Consider the following 15,916-nt stretch of genomic DNA (forward strand, 5'->3'; position numbering starts at 1 on the left):
AGAAAAGAGTAAGTTAAGGCAAGAAAGTGGAGAATGAAGCCTACATTTATATACCACCAGGCTACATGGCAGAATAACTTACAAAGCTATTTTAAGTTGCTAAAAAAGTGCCTTTTTCCATAAAAATAAATTTTCACAAATTGCTGGTTCTCTCTGACAGTTTCCTGGTAAGCCAAAAGCATTCTTTTTTCTTATTATTTCATTTTCCCTCCATAAATATGTATATGAACATACACACAAAACTTTTTCTTCAGCCTTCCACTGTTCTCATTTTACCATTGAGAGAAACTTAGAAGAAGAAAGAGGAGTGAGAGAAGGGAGCAGACAAGAGGGGTCTTTTTACATTTTGCTTTTAAATTAAAAAAAAAAGTGAATTAAAAATTTTTTTGTAAAAGTTCTTTGGTTTTGGAAAAGCCATTTTCCGTTTGAAATAATTCATTCAACTGAACRTGTGACAAATAGCAAGAACAAACAGGTTTGGACCAAAGAGCTTGACCCTTCGATTTCACCTGTAAAAATAAAGATACCATTTACAAATCATCAGCTCTGACTAGATGTTCAGAGGATATATTCAGATATGAAAATCAGATCCCTCTACTGTTTCCCAGCACACTGGCTCTGTAGTACCGCACTGATCAACACTGACACGAGCATTCAGGAGCACCTGAGCCTCTATGGGAAGTGAAATTACCCTGATGCAATAGCCGTCTTTGTTTCTATTTGACAGTGCACAATACAATTGGCATTTTCCAGTTTTCCTTCCCCATTGCCAGTTTTGAAGATAATAAATGAGAGTATTAATGAAGGTTTAAGCAGCAGGTCTCATAAATTACACACAAAAAATCTTTTCTGTTTGATCACAATCTTCCATAGGTCTCTAATGAGAAACATGAACAGTCTACTAATCATCTCATCACTAATGCAAATAACCATCTTGGCCTCTCATCAAGTATCTCTAAGACTTAAACAATGAGCCTTTAGATTGCAAAGCCCTATGTGCAAAAGCTGCCATGTGCCTCCGAAATAAGCTCAGTGTGATAACACCGTGTATTTCATGCTTTGTGGCAGCTGAAAGCAGTCTACTGAATACAGCCATGTATTTTAAGCCTAAGAGATCGCCAGCTACAATAACAGCTCACAAGCACTTCCCAAGCCCTTCTGTCCCTAGCTAAGCAAACAAAAATCAGCCAGATACTGCAAATGCAGTGAGCTCATGGATGAGGTGATGTTCAGATAAAACAAAGTACCTTCAGGCCTCCTAAAAATAAATGCTGAATAAGCAACATAGCACGATGAATAAAGTCCTGGGTTGGCACTTAAAAAAAAAAAAAAAAAAGTTTCTATCCCTAGTTTTGCTCCATGGCTGTGAGGTTCCTGGGGGCACCTCCAGCCCCACCAGTCCCTGCCCACCCCATGGACCTCACCCAGCCTCAGGCCCCCATTTCAGTCCAGCCCGGGGCCAACAGTCCCTGCCCCACGATGCTGAGGGGTGCTGGCTCCAGCCCCTTCTCCCACATGGACGCGGTTCTCGTCTCCAACCCAGGCTCTTGTCTCTGTCTCCTGCCTCTCCCAACTAGGCCCCCTGGATGGACCCTGGACCTGGTCACCCCTCACCATGCCTGGGGCCCTTGAGGGTTCCCATTACCCACCCCCAGCTCTGCCCATCATGATTGGACCCTGTGGGACAGCACCCGGCAGTGAGGGCACTGCCCATGCTGGGGTCACCCTCAGCTCCCTGCTCGTCATCCCTCTTGGAGCAACCCCGCTCCTGCTGCTTCCCGATAACAGCTCATATGTGAGCTCTTGTGTGATTTTCACTCTCTGAATTTCCCATTTTACAGACAGGTATCATGATCTGACCTTCTCTTAAGAGTGCTTTGAGATCAAATGATGAAAACAGTGTTGTGTTTCATGAAGCATTATTATTGCTGTGTTAGTGAAGYTTGGATCACAAGGTCTTCCAAGGTAAAAAGAAACATCAGACATAAATTATATCTAGGTTAGCCCCTTACCCTTGACATCAGTTCCATATTGCCAGTTCTCATAAAAGTTATGGGAAAACTGGTAGACAGTCCGGTGTAGCAAACAAAAGGAAAGTCCTGTTTGATCCCACAAAAGCCAAGACAAGCTAAAAGAGGACAAGCAATTTGTAGCTGTAGTCACTGATGTTAACAGATCTACTGTGGTGGAATTAAGAAAACATGCTTCCAAGTGTCTGGAAAACAGCATAATGAGGTTTATTTTTAAATAATTATATTTAGAAAGTATTATTAGGAAATTAAGCTTGAAGAATTTAAATATTTCAAGTAACAACATGAACACTCCACCATCCCTTATCCTGCTGTAAGCAGGAATGGCTGCCATACATGTACACATTTCCTAGCATAGATCAACTGCAACCATTTCCTTTCTTAGTTGATGGGATAATTGTTGGACTTCGAATGTCACTATCAGCAAATTTTTACTTTCTAAGCAGCAAGCATTTGTATAATAGGAATCCTCCTATCAGCATTACCAGCTGTGCCCCAAGCACAGCAACCACAAGTGCACTGCAAAATCTTAACATGTGTGTGTTTGTGTAAACATTACACCTCTGTAGAGAGAGGGAGAATATTTTCAGAGTAAACAACACAAGGATTTTCATCATTTAGGATGTCAGAAGGCCACAGCAATCTGCCACTCACCTTCAGGACTTGGTACTTATTCAGCTAGAAGCTTCTGTAACTCCGATCACAATCACATTACACAACCATTTTTATTAAACATGAATATACCGGCTTTGAGAATATAAGAAACTCCTCCATAAGAAACTCTTCCTCTCAAAGCAGTCGGTTTCTTCAGTGTATTATTTTCCCTAATTCTAGCTTGAAGACATTAAAACAACCAACCAACATTAGAACAGGAAACGCAGAAAGAAGAACTAAAATTATATAGGGAGACACAATCTATTCTCACCACTTGGATTATAAGCGGCTGCCCCAGGGAGATAAGCAGGGGGAAAAGGGGGAGCTTATTACATCTTGGTCAGACCCCAGAAGTCCTTCCAAAAAACTGAGAGAGGTAGAGGGCACTAAGCTTGAAAACGGGCACTCTAACACACTTAGAGAGAAGAGTGTCTCCACCCAAAATTACTCACTTTCAGAAACAAAGAGCAGTCCTCCATGCACCAGAGCATACCTCCTATGCAACTCCACCTGCAGCTGAGGGGAGCAAAAGGCACATTGCAGAAGATGTCAGCACTTTGTAAGAGTGGGACTTTAACTGAGAGACCACTCCTAAACAGGAATATCTTGAAAGGTGTCTCCTTCTCAACTTTTGACTTGGGAGAAGGCAGAAAGAGGCAAGAGAAAAAACTGATGGTTCCTCCTCTTAACCAAAACACCTACACATGTGCTTTTTAAAAATAAGTGAAGTTAGGGCAAATCATGTTTGGGCTGAGGAGATTACACAGGAAAGTTTTCAGCCCAAGAGGTAAAAAGGGCTAGGAAAAATTACTACTAAGAAAATATTGTTTTTGTTAAAGCTTGAAGAAAATCAAATTTGAATGGAGAAGGTTTTGGTCTAGTTATAAATGAAGTATACTCCAGCAAAACTCCTGTTCATTAGAAAACTTTATGCAAGACACAAATATGTGGACCATATTTTCAAAATAAAATGCATCAGAAATTAGTTATCTACTGCCTCCAGTTCAGCAACATTGGTAATGATGATCATTATTTTCCTGGTATTACAGCCTTCCACTTTTCTGTTTAGACCACCCAAATATACTTCTTCTGCCTAGAGCAAAACATTGGCACACTGGCTATTAGGGCTCCACGAAGTAAGACACAATGATACTTTTGTCATGCTAGCCAGCCTACCAAAATTATTCAATCCCATTTGGGAAGGCTATAAAAAAAAGGAAAAGAAAGAAAGAAAAAAAAAAAAAAAAGAACTGCTATCTCATAAAGAGCCTAAAAGCTAAAAGTACACTTCACTGCATACTTACAGGACCTTGACACTACAGCTCAGGATTGTGCACACTGCAGAGTTCAAGACAGGCCCACAAATCAAAGGGAGCTGTACTAGTGCCATCAGTGATGGCTGCCACAGGCTTATCAACAGCCCACAAATGGGCCCAACTGGGGCAGAAGATTGATGAACTCAAGGGAGGCAACAGCAGCCCCAATCTGACATGCAGGGAAATGATGCAGGAGTATGTGCTGCCTCCATCCCTGCTCCGGAGTGATGCATACCTGCGCCTGGCATGCGGTGCAGGCACCCCCTGCAGTCAGGAAGGGATTCTTCCTCGTAGCAATAAGAGTAACAACAAGCAAAAAAGAAAAAGGTATAAACTGAAGTGCCAAAAAGCTTCCATTGCAAGGCAGGCTATCAATTTAGAAGTGCTACTCACAGACTGAGCCAGGGGCTTGTCAGCTGAATAAGTTCTCTAGGTTAGAGGCAAGCAGGTGCGAGTGCTAGATGGCTGGCACGCAGAGAGGAGGATGCAAGAACTCAAGTTATCACTGGAAGACTAATAGCTCCGACATCCTCAGTTCTCTCAGCAGAGATGAAGGGCATACAGTAGAAATTCAAAGTCCAAACCCAGGTAGACCTTGCAGGCTTGGGCATTTTAACACCATGGGTAAAGCTGGAGCTGCTTGTGATATATTCCTCTTTCCTCTAGCTGCATTAGGATAGAATTCTAAATCTGATTTACTGTCTACACACAGCATACTACCACACAGTGCAACTGAACAAGACTGAGAGCAAAGAGCAAAGTGTAGAAAAGAGACTGGCCTGAGGTTTTTGTTTGTTTGTTTTTTTAACAATACATTGTACAGTCTACATCAACATCCCTAAAAAAATGCTCAATCTGTCCTGCACCTTAGAAGCTAGGTACTGAAAAAAATCCAGAATACAATTAAAACATGGATTCTGTTAAGTTTCACTTCCCTCTGCAATTTTATAATCATCTCATCCACCAGTTTTGAAAGAATATTAATACTGGCATCAGCTGGCTCTCCACCTCTTCTGCTGAGCCAGCATTTTCTAAGTCCTGTCCCTGCCTTTCAGCATCCAACCACAGATGCTGAGAGGAAAAAGAGAGGGGGAGGCAGCACTGAAGATGAAGAGATGCCAGTGCAGTGCTGGGGGCAGCACTGGGGCCACCCCACCAAGGAGCGGATTCTGTCCCTTGGGCACTATGGCAGCTTACAGTGCCTGAAGATCTGCCTAAATAAGTTTACCTCAAAAGAAAAACACACACATAGACCATACAGAAAAAGTCTGTATCAGAGATTAACTGAAGCCAAAACACAACCCCTATCCAAACTCAGCCCAAATCCTAGGTACACAGTCTCACTGCTGGCTTCCCAGCTAGAGATGACTAGGTCAGCAATACACAATCTTTTTTTGTTTCACAGAACCTTTTTTTTGTCCCCTGAAAAATACATAGATCTCTATATTGATACAATTCATTTTTCCCAGTTATCCTTCACAGACCCATTAGACGATGTTCTTGGCCCCTCAAGCACCTACAAACCAGAGCTGAAAACCAGTCCCATGTTCCTCTTGATAACTCTCTCCTTTTCAAATACATGGAGTTCAGTAGTACTAGCCCTTGGACTTATTCATACAAGGCGATAATGCAGTGAGAACTGGTTGATGCAAGTTTTTAGTATCTGGCTTATTATTTATTTTATAAAGGTGTACAATTTGTTGAGTCATCCAAAACATTAAGACACTTTGTTCTGTCATGATTTTATTATTCTAATTTGACATGATTTATATCCATCAAGGCCCTAATTTACATCACAAATTCCCGAGAACACAAGTCTGAGTTTAAAATCATTTTCATGCCGATTGTTTTGTTGCAGGTCAGTCTGGTCTGTTCCAAAATCAGGTTTTGTTGGCAACTGTATTTTCTCTAGCTCGTATCATCCACTTTTCCTTATGTGTTTTAATGAAACAAAAAGGTACAAAGCATTTAAAGAAAGCCAACTGTTATGCTTATTTGAGCATAATCAGAAATCTCTGTCCCCTTCCCTCTTACTGTAGTGTGGGGCTAGTACTAACTTTCCTTCCCCTCCCCTCCTTTAGGCAAATGGGGCTTTAGGAAGAAACTCACTGTAAATCGGTCAGAAAATTGAAATGCAGGCAGAGAGCATCTGAATGTTTGCTTGGAACTACACACATTATTTCTCCAGGAAACAGCAGAATTGCACTAATTTGCATTTCAGTGGGAAGCCCAGTCTCTAGAACCTGCATACCCTTGATAGCAACTATAATGTTTTAATTCACCCCCAAAACCCAAAAGAACATGAGTGTCCAGTCTGCCTCACTTTTCTATGAACTTATGTAATTTAAATCTCACATTCAGCCCCCTAAAATGGCATGTCCACCTAGGCTTAATTGTAGAACAAGATAAGTGGGATCAAGCACAAAAAGAAACATTGAAAAACAGGGCAGAACGCAGCATATTCTTTAGGTGTAAATCATTTTTATAGAGTTGGTCTAAAGCAGCCATTTACCCGTTGCATCTCAGAGGATGCACACAATAAAGGCTCTCAACTAAAAGTAAGGAAGATGACCACCAAAGATGCTTAATTCAAAGATGCTGGGCTGGCCTTTATCCTCAGTTTGAACATGCAAAACTTTTAGATCTAAACTGGGATCAAGATTCCACACAGCGCTAACAGGATATCTAGATCTGGTACCTCTGAAAATTTATAGGTGGTGCTGGCAGTACGAACAGAAGGGCATAGGTTAGAGCGAAGGTACCAGAAAGCCAGGGAAGAAGCAGGTGGTATTGTTAGAGGTGCAAAGGAACAGAGGGAATGGATTCAGAACTGCAAAGGGTGAGCTTAAGGGAATGAGAAACTTGCCTGCAATGGAGAGAACAGCACCAACACCAGCAAGTCGCAGATGTATCGGGACCCATCAGAGAGCACTGCCCTCCCCACCCTGGATGAGGACCTGAAGTTCCCCAGTCTCCCACCACGCTGGCTCCAGGCTGTGAAACTCCCTACCAAAGCTGATGACAACTTGCCGAGCATGTCACCCTGCTCTGGCAACTACTCTGGCAACCACAGCCTACTACTGCTACTAGCCAGGCTGTTAGCTCTTGGGGTAGAAATTCATGGTGCAGCTCAAAGGTCTAAAGCCAGGGATGACCCAAATCACTACAGTTTCATGTGACAGGACTGATTTGTATTCATCTCCCTCCTCTTCCATTTGTATAGTTAGAAAATTACATTAAAACCCAGCTATGTTTAATTTCTAATAAAAAGACTGCAAATGGGAGTACTCAAAATTAAAGAAGTACGATAATGAAGACTGCCTGAACAACATTCATCCAGCTCCCCTATGCATCCGCACTGATTCTGTCTCTAACTCAACGATCACAAATCCTTTGTGCCACGGAAATCAATTGCTTTGGGAATGAGACAGGTTGTCTCAGACCCTGCCACCTCATTCAGCAGAGATCAGAAAGATGAACAGTGAATGAGGCAATGCAGAAAGAAAAAAAAAAAAATAAAAAAAAAAAGACAACCACATCCCTTAAGGAAGTTGGACGTGCCACCTGCAGAACGGAGTTCCCTCTCTCTTTGCTTCAGTCTTTGTAAGATGTTCAGCAATCACTGAAACCAGTTTTTCCTCAGATGACCCCTAATGGTGCAGTCCCCACTCTCTGTAAATCCAGAACATCCAGGGCTAACCTGCAGCAGTGCTGAGACTTACAGCTCAGGTCAGTTGTCCCTGTGCTTTCAATATGAGCTGCTATATCATGCTGGGTATTCTGAGGCAAGTGAAAAATAAAATCATCCCTAAGTATCTCTTTTAGGTAGCCAAAACTGAAAGAATTTCAACAGTGAGTTGCATTTGCTCTTTGCCTCCATTCCTCAGCTATGAAAATGAATACAGTACCGCATCTGAGATGTTGCAAGAATAAGAACTTCCCCATTTGCAAAGCCCCTGGGAAGGAACTAACACCACTGCTCAGTTCAAGGTTTGGGTGGGGTGTAAAATAAATAGATGTGGAGGCACTCACAGAAAGTAAATGGGGAAGAGAAAATGAATAATGCGGTAATTATCTATCCACTGAAAGAGGTACTCTGTGAAAGGGAAAAAATGATGCAATTATAGAATTAAAGATTGTATCATAATGCAGATGCAAAGGGGAGCTATGCAACGTTAGTTCTGGCACTTCCTYGCTTTTGTCCGCTTGACTTTGTAACCTCATTGTTCTCCTAATGTCATTATTTTGTAAGTAATTTAAATGCAACATAATTATGAGCTCATATGTTTATATCTTTTCATCATTAATAATGTGTGGAACAACTGGCAGACTCTGCTCCCAGTGTGATTGATGTCTCCAGCAGATGGCTATGAATGATTCTCTTTTTCTTCCACCTTTATCAGAGGGAGGAGAGAGGGAGATTTTATATTTGAGCTTCAATTTCATGTACAAACATTTGGGGAATTTGGGGTTGTTTCAGATGAGGAAACCAAGACTGATATTAATTACTCTGAAATGAGTTATAACGGATCAGATTTTAAAAGCAAAGGCACAGAGCCATCAACGAGCTTTGCCCAAGGTCAGAATGAAAGCTCCCAAGGCCTGGACCCCAGATAACCCAACTGGCAGGCCAAGCTGCTGAATCCCTCCTACCTCCCACATTAAAACTTGTTTAAGTATAATATTGCTGTTAACTGCAGGTCAGGGATGAAGCCAATCACCTCCAGCCTGTGTTTGCTGGTAAATGCAGCCAACAAGCAACTTCTAAGAGTGTGTCATAGAAAATACAACTGCAAGCAAATGTTACAGTTGTATGTGTTCATTCTGAATGATAATTGTTATATTGGGTTTTTTTTAAGTAAATTGCCCTGTGCGCCGTGGACTTCAGACAAATTGCCAACATGTTTCTCAGAGTCAGACAAGTCTGGCTCACCCTACTTCATGACGGAAAGCAGCTGCAACAGCAACAACCTGACTTGTTTTATTTGCAGATATTAGCTGGCAAGAGGCACTGTGCCTGATGGCACTGTATAGGTGTTTTTTTCTTGTTGTTGGTTTTTTTAAGTGTAAAAGTCTATTGGTCTTTGTATGCCCCCATTTGTAACCCCTCCCCTGTCTTTTTTTAAGCAGTACTTTTACCTTGTTTAACAGCTGCTGGCAGCTACTGTCATAAGCTTTACACATTCTCTTGTTCCTAACAGTGCAAGTTTCACTTCCATCTTTCCCCAATATCGAAGAGTACAGCCTGCAAAATCTGGAGCTATCAAGTCCCTCAGGTTCAGCCAGTCAGAGCCTGCAGAGTGTCCCAAGCACTCTGACCACACCATCTCTCTCCAGTTCACATATTTCATAAAAGCTCCATTGCAGAAAAGTCTGTCTTGATGACAGCACTTTGGCTTTTGGCATGCAAGTCACTCAGTTTCTTTTAAAACATAATAGAGCAACATGGTACTACCAGCATTAAATGCATAGTGCTAGCTGTATCGTGTTAGCCATATACGGCTAGCAAAAGCAGGCAGGAACATTACTGCAGCAATGTTCTGTTCCTTTTACTAAACCTGGAGTTCAGAAGGAGTCTTTCTGTCTCTGGTAACAGAGCCACCTCTGCCAGGGAGGGGTAAGGAATTGGTGCTCTCTAAGCACGTTACTCCAAAACTGCCTTTTTCAGCATTTCTCACACCTTTCTCTGAAGCTCCCATGTACGGCACTATCAGAGGAACGAACTGCATGGGATGTCTGGTCTGAGCCCAAGAGGCTGTTCCTAATGATCACAGTAATCTACCGAGCTGCACTACCAGTGGTAGTGGTTGGTACATGTGGGAAGGAAAGCAAGGAAAGCAAAATTCTCCTTTAGTAAGTGCCATGGCTCTAACATAGGCATCCCAACAGTCAGTGTGAATCAAGCTACCCTGACTTCGCTCAAGACCCAGAAAATAAGGGTAGCACAACTTCTGCCCAAGAACTTGGTTCTTTTACTCATGCTTTTACTTCCAGAGGTCTCCAACCCAGTCGCTAATGGGCAGATTTTGCAAAGGCAAGGAGGGAACAACAGCCCCCTTTACCCTGTTTGCACAGCTTAGTGTGCCACATGCTCTGTCCCATGATGGGGGACCAACCACACAGTTTCTCCCTTCATATCACCTTGACAGATGTATTTGTTCTTAGTTGCTTCATAAGCTGTCTTAAGAGGAGTGACAAGTGACACATGGGTGTTTGAGATTCAGCTCGGCCCTCTAGGGTGATGCTTACTATTTTGACACTAGAGACTGACACTGAAGAGCTCTGAAAATGCCACACTGTGCCTGAGGACAACAGGTAGACAGATAGTCTCTCAAGATCAGCAACAACAGAGAGGGTAGCATAACATGCATGGGCTGACAAAATATGTGTATTTGCTCATGACACCTTGACATCCCTGTTTCTTATGCCTCTGTCTGAACAGATGCCTCACTTTTTACTCACCCTAGGTCTATGAAAGATTTGCCCACTATGCTCAGCACAGGTGTACTGAAAATCCTTCCAGAACAGGCACAACCTCGATCAGGGTGGGACTGCTTTTCCTTGTTTTCACCAGATTCCCAAGATACCTATATCAGAATAGCCACATCTACACTGGGGCTCTTAGCCATGCAGAAATGTGTGGCTGAAATCTCACAGCATTGCATCAGCTGAAGCACACCTGGCCTACCATAACTCTGGGGAAGGGGCTGTGTGAGCATTTAAGACTGTATTCTCTCACAGATTATATTTTGAGAGAAATGTACAGCACTGAATCTCATCTTTTCAGCACACTCAAACTATCGTTGAATTCAACAGGGAAGGTGTGTGATCACCCAAATAATCACACTGCCATTGCGCATGTGTGTTTGTGAACACACAAACCTCTGCATAAGTCCCACCCACACTGCACATTCCTTTTTGTTCCAATTCTCACCTCCGTTGAGGCCCAAGGTGTCCTGGAGGTCAAGAGAAGCAGGCTCCAAGCTATGACTGTCAGCCTGCCATCCTTCCTAAATCTCAAGTTGGTTTAGCTTTAAAAATAAGAGTAGCTGTGTTGTAAGAAGCATAACAAACAGACCTAGTCTGCTACAGATGCAGGTCATCTACATCTACCCTCCTGCCCCTCCATCACAGCAACTGCAGCTGCTACCAGTTGTTTTCACACCAACCACTATGCTGGAGACCACACGCACCTTGTGACTTGTCCAGGGATATGTGCTGGATGTTCAAGCACTACCCATGTGATGACCAGCCAGTCAACTGCTATCAGGCAGAACAAATAATGCCTAAAGCCTTTTCTTTAAAAGCAGGACTACTTCAAGATTTCCCATCTATCCAGCCACTAATCTAAAGAAAAAAACATGGGAAATTAATGATCTTCAAGACTGCCACCCGTTGGTCAAATCTGATTGAAATTGGCCAAACGTAAAGGGCAGGAGACAGACAGAACTCATTTCCTCAGGAAACTAGGTTTAAAAAAACAAAACAACAACAACAACAACAACAACAAACACACTATGGTCCATTTGACTAGTGACAATTCCACGTTCTGTTACATCCCAGGAAACAGGGCCTTAACACACTCTTGCCTAATCAAGCATCTGAGCTGCACAGCATATATTGCAGTCTGCTCTGTAACTTTCCAGATTTTATGCATCTGGAGCAGTAAGGGGCAAATTACAAAATCATTTACATTTTAAGGTTACTTGGAAGGGGTAATTTTTGCAGCAGGAAGAAAGAGAGATGGTAAAGTCTTTTGCATCTGAAAGGGGTGAAGTGGCTTGTCAGGGCTGAGGGACTATTACTCAACTTTAACCATTGAAGCTGCTAGGGCTCCTGTCTCCTTCGCAATCATTTTCATTTCTGTCAGCTCCTCAGAAGTTCCAGGCATGAAGCTGATCTCATCCCAGAGATTTCAGCTTCTCTCTCCTCTGCTGCTTCCTGGTCAGGATTTATGGAGCCTCACCCCATGCTGTGCCAGCTGGCCTCATCGCCCTTACTTCACTGACAGGGCCTCAGAGGAAACACGACTGAATTAATTCCCAAAGAGGTGTTCGGCCAGGAGAGGGAAAGGTCAAGATTTCTGCCCACCTCCCCTGGGATGATTCGGGCCCGACCCCAAGTCATCCAGTGGGGTTTTCAGTCCATAGGATGGCTACCACTGGCTTTCAGTGACGTGCAGCAAGCAGGTGCCTTTGAAACAGGGGTCAACTGTGCTGCAGTGAGAACACGAAATGCTGAAAGAAGGGGGGCAAAACCATTGCCTGCTCAGGACTCAGGGAGATTTTGCACAATTAACTTGCACACATGAGAGCTGGAAGGTTTTTGTCTAACACTGTTTATTCTGATAGACTGCACTACAGAGCTGCATTAGTTCCAAGGGCTTCTCTGCTCCCTCCACAGAACCCAGCACAGCAGCAGCAAAGCTATTTGTGTAGAAAATAGCATCAGCAAAGCAAGCAGGCAACTCTGGACAGACTCAAGAACAGCTGTGGAATTTCTCTAGAACACCCACATACTGTAAAGGGGAGGAAAAGACCAGGTTCAAATCTCACTTCCAGCCCACCCAGTAGCTAGAGGCAAAGCATAAGAACAGGACAGAATTTAAGGCATGCTAAGATCCCAGGTTTTTGGAATTCATTCCCTACATTTTCCACAAAAAGAGAGCACTCATGCCCCAAATCTACCACCTTTTACTCAGATCGCACATCATTTACTCAGCTGAATAACCACACTCAAGACAGTGGAACTACTTGCCTGAATAACTGCTACTTGATGCATAGAAGAGCTGCAGAACTGGCTGACAAATAAATATAGATATACAGAAGGCAATATAAAACCAACATTTTAAAAGGCCAGCTCCCTAACACTAGATCCCAAGGCAATATAAAACCACCATTTTAAAAGGTCAATGCCCTAACATTAGAGCCCAAAGTCAACAGCCATATGGTCAGAAACACAAATCACCCAGGAGCTCCCAAGCATTTGATAGAGTCACATCAACTGATCAGGGCATCATCTAGGCCATGTGGATCACTTTAGACCCATATCCTCCAGGTACCAACTGACTGGGGTCATATTCTGAAAAATATTTCAGTGACTTAGGAAACTAAGCTCCACTGGAAAAGATGACTGGAGAATTTAAGAGTCTAAATATCACCAGCTTCCAGCAAGACTTCAGATCCCAAGTGAAAACTAATTCTCCAGAAAACTCCAGCAGAGAAGCACCACTGCTCATGTTTTTGTAGGTATTGGTCCCCAAGTAAGGTCAGTTCTTTCACACTGAACCCGAACACAATATGGCATTTGTTCTAAGCACTATACAAGTAAAAAAGAAGTGCAGTTCACATTGTAGAAAGCTTATAATAAGAAGCCTTGACCTTAAAGCCCTTGCACAAGTGCTTGCTTGTGTGTAGCCCTCTGATTTCACTGGGACAACAGGTGAGACTAAAGTTAAAACTGTGATGAAGCCTCCATCAGACTGCAGCTGATGGAGCTCTTGTTCCACTTCATCAGAGGGTCAAGGTGAGAAGCCAGAACTGGAAGCAGAAACAGGCATGGAGAAAAAACACACAGGGATTTTGGCAGAGCGGGATGCCCAAGTGAGTCAGTCGCAAGATCAAGACCAGTGCCCAGAGGGCTCTATCTGCCAGTTCCCTGAGCACTCTGCTAAGTCACAGTAACTCAGGATGAGCGGCTCCTTCGAGTTATTGCATTCACGTGTATAATTTAAACACACTACATTAAGGCTGAATACTTATTGTCCTACTGGCCTTTTTTATCTGGATACTCCACAGCACTGGCCAGTGCTTCCAAGGAGACTTCATAACACACACACAAAACTTTGATCAGGTGTGGCCCAACCAATTTTCCCCCCAGACAAGAAGCAGAAAACAAATGTCTTTTTCCTTTGTCTTTTCATACCTGGCAAGCTGTCCAAAACCTGACAGACAGACATTACAGGTTTGAACCAGCGATTTGGGCTTTTTAACTGTATTGCCAACAAAAGCGTGAGCACGCAGGGAATTTTCCACAGAAGCCTGTGCTGACGACACGCCAGTGCCACAGACAGCAACAGCACAAGATTGTTCTAACTCTGTAGTCCTCAGCCATGATTCTTTTTTACATTTTACCTTTCATTCAATTAAGAAGCTCAAAGCCAATCACACATTGTTACATGGCCAAGAATAGCGTTTTCGGAAGGTCTTTTTTTAATCTAAATTACTATTATTATCCCATGAGTTCTGCATTAGTTCAGACTCAATGGGCATTTCTAAAGGGCCTGTGACCTCAGCCTGGATACAAAAAGGCTAAAAAGAAGACCTTCATATGCAGCAGAAGTTAGAAGGTTACAAATATTTTCCAGCAGCCTCACTCAGAACCAAAACCTGAGGAAATCTGTATCAGAAGAAGAGCTCTACAAAAGGGAGTATAAAAAACAAACAAATCATGGCCCGTATCTGTGAGGAGGAAAAGAGTTTTACTGAGTAAACAAGAACTGAGGAATTACAGTATTTATAGCTGAATTAATGGGACGTTATCAAAAGCCTGTTTTCTTTGTTCTTTTTCTTTCATACATATATTACACATACACACACCCTTAATGCTTCCCCAACTAACAACTTAGTGCACACATCTTAATCATATCCACATTTTAAAAGAGGCAAACACAGAACTGCTTCCAAAGTCACTCCACCAGACGGCATGCTGAAACAAAGCATGGTAGATGTTGGTAACGTTTGTAAATCACATATTTTTGCAGCGCAACCCTAGCTAGCAGGCAGCATCTAAAGCTACAACAAACTCACAGTTCTGTCACTCTGCAGAGCTGGAATATACCTACATAGAGCAGTTTATTTCCCTCCTCTTGTCTATTTAAAAAAATAAAATAAAATATTTTCTAAAAGCCTAGCAAGATGTCTAGCGTTACATGATACTATCAGAGTTACTGGATATCTTCTCCTGTAACTGCCAGCATAAAGAAGAAAAAAAAAAAATCAAAACAAAAAAAAAATCCACCCAGTCTACAAGTTACCTGGATTTACTTTAAGGAACTACACGGATAAGCACACTCCACTTAAAACAATGTTGATGTGACTGCAGATATAACCCAGCCAGATTTCAAAGTAATCTTTGTGCACTGCAACCCTCCAGAGACCAAACTGAGAGTTACCAACATCGAGCACGTTTCGGTGGGTTACCTGAATCGCTCACTGCGTCTCGTTTCTCGCTTTCGGCATGATGGTACCAAGGGGGGAAGCGCTCAGCGGTCTGCAGGCAGGAGGCGACAGCCGGGAAGCACAACTGCGCCCGAGCTTTGTTCCGCCTGCAGTGAATTGCGCGCAGCCGGGGCAGGGAGACGCAGCAGCGGGTTACGAAATCCACAGCTCCCCCCAGCCCCGATGCAGGAGCGGGAGGTGTGAAAGGGGGCGACACGCTCCTGGAGCCGCCCCCGCCACGGACGCTGCACAAATAGCCGGCAGCCGCACTCGCCTCTCCCCTGCTCCGCCGGCGCTTGCCTACGTTCCCGCGCACCAGCCGCGCTGCTCCGCGCCGCGCCCGCCGCGCCGCGCCCCCCGCAGGGCTCCCGAGCTGGCCCCGCTGCCAGGCCCGCGAGGGGGGGCCTGCAAGCGCGAAAGCAAAAAATAAATTAAAAAAAAAAAAAGGGAAAGAAAAGAAAAAAGAAGCCCCTCTAGAGGCTCGGCGCAAGGGAACTCCGCGAGGCCGGAGGGAGAAGGCGGTATCGCAAACGCGCGGATCACTGACCTTGCAAACATCTGCCTCTTATTATTAGCAATGGCTGTTTGCAGTATTACTGTTATTACCGCCGCGATTAGCCGCGGCGGGAGGCAGCGCGGGGCTGCGGGCCCGAGGCGGGGCGGCCGCCGGCGGGCAGGGGGCGGGCGGAGGCGCCGC

At 43.7% G+C, this 15,916-nt stretch overlaps 1 protein-coding gene across 4 annotated transcripts in view; it reads right to left on the reverse strand.

Annotated features, from left to right (window-relative positions):
- The window catches only part of RNF152 (ring finger protein 152), a 47,136-nt gene extending 31,305 nt beyond the window's left edge, over positions 1–15,831 (reverse strand). For 3 of the 4 annotated variants that reach the window (XR_003255791.1, XR_003255792.1, XM_026079842.1), the window contains exon 1: positions 15,202–15,448. The gene's annotated coding sequence lies outside the window, so the exon portion shown is untranslated. Of the gene's footprint in view, positions 1–15,201; positions 15,449–15,766 lie in introns of those variants that run through there. The other variant, XM_026079845.1, reaches the window with a different exon arrangement.
- Between the last annotated feature and the right edge of the window lie 85 nt (positions 15,832–15,916).

The sequence above is a fragment of the Apteryx rowi genome, unplaced genomic scaffold, assembly GCF_003343035.1.
Source record: "Apteryx rowi isolate R43461 unplaced genomic scaffold, aptRow1 scaffold_50, whole genome shotgun sequence".
Taxonomy (NCBI): Eukaryota; Metazoa; Chordata; class Aves; order Apterygiformes; family Apterygidae; genus Apteryx; species Apteryx rowi.